Source organism: Wasmannia auropunctata, unplaced genomic scaffold, assembly GCF_000956235.1.
Source record: "Wasmannia auropunctata unplaced genomic scaffold, wasmannia.A_1.0 LD336090.1, whole genome shotgun sequence".
Lineage (NCBI taxonomy): Eukaryota > Metazoa > Arthropoda > Insecta > Hymenoptera > Formicidae > Wasmannia > Wasmannia auropunctata.
The window spans coordinates 4,763,943-4,769,489 of NW_012026800.1; the positions used below are offsets into that span (position 1 = coordinate 4,763,943).

Consider the following 5,547-nt stretch of genomic DNA (forward strand, 5'->3'; position numbering starts at 1 on the left):
TTTTTCGCAATTTTTGAAAAATCGCAACGGTGATGCAAATAAATAGTTTCATAATAATGGAGATATTTAGGCTCAAGTACAATAATTAAGTTTTTATTTAAGATTTTTTTATAAGTTTCTAGTACAGCAGATTCGTCCGCTGCAATTTTTCAAAAATTGTGAAAAATGCATTCTTTAATTAAGGGATTTAACATTTTCCTAAAAATATAATGTGATAGACAAATTTTGAGAGCCCCAAAATCTACAGGAAATCACTTTCCTTTTGCAGAAAACCTTTGCATGTCGATCAGTGAAATGAATTTTGATTCCACCTCCAACTCTGTTAACAATTGTCACTTCAACTTGAAACTTCTCTGTGATTATAATATCTCATTACAGGATACCATTTGGCACACAGTTCGGTCCTAAAATCGAGAGTCCAAAAAACGGGCGAAAAAACCATCTTTTTTAGGATCGTTTTTTGCGTTTGCCTTTTCAGCGAAGAGCCCTTTGTTCTCGCACGTGAATGCAACGCTGAACGGTCTACCGACAATCAGAAATAGCGGCGCCGGAATTGAAAAATTGATTCGAAAACAATTTGACGTGTTGCAAAACCGTTACAGCGGCACATGGTATCTGTACTTAGCATGCTTGTCGTCTTTCAGCATTTTTCGAATCTAATTATGTGCTTGTTCCTCGCTTGCGTTTGCTTCTCCTTAATACTGACAAATGAGAATGTTAAATTATAATTAATTAAAAAATTCTTGTCCATTGAGGAAATAATATTCTTCATAACTTTCTAAGAATTTTAGAAAGATACAGAAAGCTATAATGAAATTAATAGAAGCAAATAATCTTTTGATATTTAAACTTCAGTACGTTTGTTCTTATTTTTACGTGTGATTAGTATTTTAGAAAATATGTTTGAATAATTTCAAGGTATGCACTAACTATTAGTGCATATATTTATATTACAAGTTTCTTTGTTGATCTACATGCTGTAGATAGCGTAGATGACAGTGAGGTAGGTATCGCCATATGGCAATCTGATCACTGCCGTGCAATTCGGCATAAAGATTTCATTCAGATGACATCGATGATGACCTCCGTAGAAAGAATTCTCCAGTACTCGAATCTTCCCAAAGAGCAGCCTATTTCCTCGGACAATCCGCCGTCCACATGGCCGTCCCAAGGACAATTAATCTTTAAGAACGTCAGCATGAAGTATCACAAGAATGATCCACCAGTTTTGAAGATAGATATCGACCGTTTGTTCTTGCGAACACATTTTCCGTTTTATCACGCCTTCGCACTTATAAAATCTGAACATATTCATCGAGCCCGGCTGGAAAGTTGGAGTGGTGGAACAAACTAGCGCCGGCAAATCCTCGTTGATCTCGGCACTTTTCCGTTTGTTCAACGAGGGTCTGAAGGGTGAAATCACTCAAGACAAGAATCACAAGACTCGATGGTCGGGACACAAGCACTATAGGCTTGCGCGAGTTGCGCTGCAAGATCTTCATTATACCGCAGGAATCGGTGTTCTTCTCTGAGAGTCTATGTTATAATTTGGATCCGTTCAATCAGTACGACAACATGAAACTGTAGGAAGTGCTGCAGCAGATCAAGCTGAACGACGTTGCATTGGACCGCAATATCTTCTACGGCGGGCACAACTTCAGCGTCGGCCAAAGGTAGCTTATATGTTTGGCCAGGGCCATTCTGAGGAATAATTGCTTGCTCGTTCTTGATGAGGCAACGGCAACATTGATTCGCAGTAATTCTTTAATTTTTTAATAGTAGAATTTAATTTGATATCTCCACAGTAAGGTATGATAAATATTTATGCTGTTATAAATTCAAAATTTTAGAAAAAAATGAAATCTTTTAAAATTAGATTGGATTATATTTTTAGTAAAGATCTTTGTTCTATATTTGTAAAGCGCTGTCATTATCAATTAATATAAAACACAATTTCTAAATTTATAGTATATTTGCTGATATTTCTGCTTTTAGCACCAATGCCTTAATTCAAGATACAATAAGAAAGAATTTTAAAGAATGCTCCGTCATCACTATAGCACATCGTTTGAATACCATTATAGACAGCGATCGAATTGTCGTGATGGACAATGGTTCCATCGTGGTAGGTTTTTCCGTTTTAGTAAAGAATCAATATGTTAAGAAAAATATTGATTTTATATTTTGAAATACAACTAAAAAGATATAACCTTCTGTGTAACTATCTGTGATTTATTTATAACAATATTAATTAATAGCATAATAAATTCAATTTCTGGTAAAAGAGAATGCTTATTATATATTTAAGTAGAAATAAAGAAGGGTGACCATCATCAAATAAATATTCAGTATTTAAATCTTTGACAATTAGAATTTTCAAGGAATTAAAATAAAATTATAACAATAATGTTTTATGATTCACAATATGTTTCCTTCAAAATCAATATTTAGTTGAACAGTACGTATTCTAAAAAGAATCAGTATTGTATATATAAAGAATTTAATAGTTAAATTTTTTTGGAAAACTTTGTAATTTTTTCAGAAAAACTTATCTATTTTTGTATTTAATAATCAGAATTGTCACGCCAACAGGAATTCGTTTGTCCGTACGAGCTGTTGCACAACAAACCAAATGGCTATTTCTCACAAATAGTGGAGAAAACGGGCAATCAAATGGCAAAATCTTTTACAACATGCAAAGAAGGCTTGCGAGAAAAACAATCACAGTGAATTGAACTTATCGGTACCAAAATGCCGACAGTGAGGACAATATTATCACAGAACAGTCTACTTTATCAATCTTATTTCTATTCACAAAATCTTATGCAAAAAGAAGACATATAAAATTTTATACGTACAATAATTCATGAGAGAGAAAAGAAGTAAAGCGGTCCCTTAAACTCTTAATTTTTTTATGCCTTTATATTTAGACTATGACAAAAGAAATTGAAGTATACATGAAGAAATATATAGGTTAATATACTTTAGTTAAAGTTACAAATTCTTTTCAAGACCATTTTTACAGCGAGTTCAGCAGAAATGTGAACTATTTTTGTTGCAATGTTACAAAAATCGTAGGTATATTTAAATAGCTTTAATATGTTCAAGCGAGATATATGCAAATTGGTCGAATATGTATATACATGTATATTATAAAATTTGATAGTACTTTAAGTACGATTATTAGTACTTGGATGAAATATAATAATTTATCGATCAAGATGTTTAACATACTTCAGTATTAAAATGTGTCCAATCTGCTGTTAGCGCCGTCTAAAATCTTTTAAAGATCACTCAAGCTCAAACACAACATGTCACAACAAGAACAAGATTATCGAAGATGGCTTCCCTAAATAGGATATTATTAAGATATCAGGTTATTGTACTCAAGGTTATAATAATTTTTAAACAAATTTTCAAATTCCAAAAAAAAGAAAAATAAACAATATTTATTTATATATACATAAGTTTATATTTAACTGATTTTCTTAGAGTATTATAAGAATATATAAAAATAAATGTTATAGTGTTTTTAATACATACAGAATTTTCTCTTATTATTCACAAGACAATGTTATATAGAATTCACCACGTGGAGGCACAGTCCGCTTGGCGTCTGTTTTTTTTTTTCAATTTCTCGATAATTGTAAATACGATTACATTATTTTTAGAAGGATAAACACAAACAGATATTTAAATCGAGTTTGGTTAATCGAGTATTAATTGCAATAGTTTGAAAAGATCCAAATGTTTTTCAAAGAGTTTGGAATTTCTTTAATAGTAGAATAACGGCCTGCATTCGTGCTAAAGATGGTCATTTTGAACATATTATTTAATTCGATTTGAACATCTGTTTATGTTTATCTTTGATTTTAAAAATAATGTAATCGTATTTATAGATATCGAGAAATTGAAAAAAAATAAAAATTTAAAATTTAAAAAATTAAAAGGAAGAATGCCAAGCGAACTATGAGTCCACGTGGAGAATCCTGGAAAAAAATGAATTATTATGACTAATTATGATTATTATTATGAATTATAATTTTTATTACAATAATGATTATAAAAACTAAATTGCAGTTTTTTTTAACATAAATGTGATTATAACTCGGAAACGAGTTATAGCCTATGTTTAGGTATATAACTTTTTTCTTTCCTTCTTTTTGGATCCCGATGACATATTTTTTGTTATTCAAATTATGTGCAAGTGCTTTTATTTTAAAACGAAAATTCTTTTTTCTATCGCGCAAGTTATCTCTTTATTATAACCAAATTATTATAAATGTTTCTAAATATAATCAAATTGATTTAAATAAAACAATGATAAATCAAAAAATATTATTTCATAAAAGTTAAGAAACTTTTTACAATGCATAGGTACAAATATTATGTAATAAAGAACTAAGAGAAATATTAAGAGTTGTAATTGATACTATAAAAAAAAATAAATATGATGTATCTATCTCGTATGTTTTTCGATATGTCGATATATTTTTATAAATTAGTTCGAAAAAAAGTACCAAAAGAAAAAGCATGTTCAAATTGTGATATTAAAATTTATACAATCTCGCTTTATTATTAATGCATGGTAGATAAACTTGATAATTGTTTGTCTGATTTTTTCTTAAGTTCTGCATTTTTCTCTGGACTGAAATTAGCCACTTGATTGAATATTTTGCGGAACACTTTATTAAAAATTCCACGGAAGCTTGAGAATTTTAACACGTAGCCAAATAAAAACCTTAAACAAATAAAATAATAATACCAATAAAAATATATTATGTACTTTATGTTACATGATTGTATGTAAAAATTGATATTTGATATTTCGGAATATAGAACTGCGTTACGAGATAAATTATAAGTATATGTATTCTATATATACTAGGGTGGACCTTATTTTTAACTTTTAAATTTTTTTCACGACGCCCCCTAAAGTTGTCCCATTTCGTGAGAAAACAAATTGTGTAAAAGCTGAGCTCGATCGGACAACGGAAAGACGTGGCACATCTAACTTGAAGTTTTTAAATTAATTCTTGGAACACTTTGTAAATATCAAGTTTATTTTTTGCAAATATTAAATGGCAATATTTCCGTAATGTGCTTCAGAGAAAGAGAGAAAAAGAGAAAAACACCTGAGTGAATTACGCAATTAACTCTCAATTTAAAATTCTTTTTAATTTTATTTTAGTATAGATTTATGATTTATATTTTTGAAATTTAGTGCATGAGAACTTTATAATTCAAAACTATCGACGAATAAACATTTTTCTCTTAAACTTTCTAAAAAAAGTAATTGCAGCTAGTTTGAAATTAATATGAAATTGATATGGAAATTGTAAAAATGCTTAAATGACAGAGCAGAATGAGGAGTTAAGCATATGCAAGACTTTAATCAAATTTTGTCGAGAAATAAGGAAAAAAACAATTCATTTTTCATATCGTGACCCATAAAGAACTCAGTATCCAAATGTCCAAAATCTACTCTTATTAAGAATTTATAAAATTACAATAGAATTAAATATTACAATGGATTGTAAAATATAT

The 5,547-nt window shown here is 29.5% G+C and overlaps 1 pseudogene; it reads left to right on the forward strand.

Moving 5' to 3' along the window:
- Positions 1–1,078: 1,078 nt before the first annotated feature.
- On the forward strand, positions 1,079–2,730 carry LOC105448093 (annotated as a pseudogene).
- Positions 2,731–5,547: the final 2,817 nt, after the last annotated feature.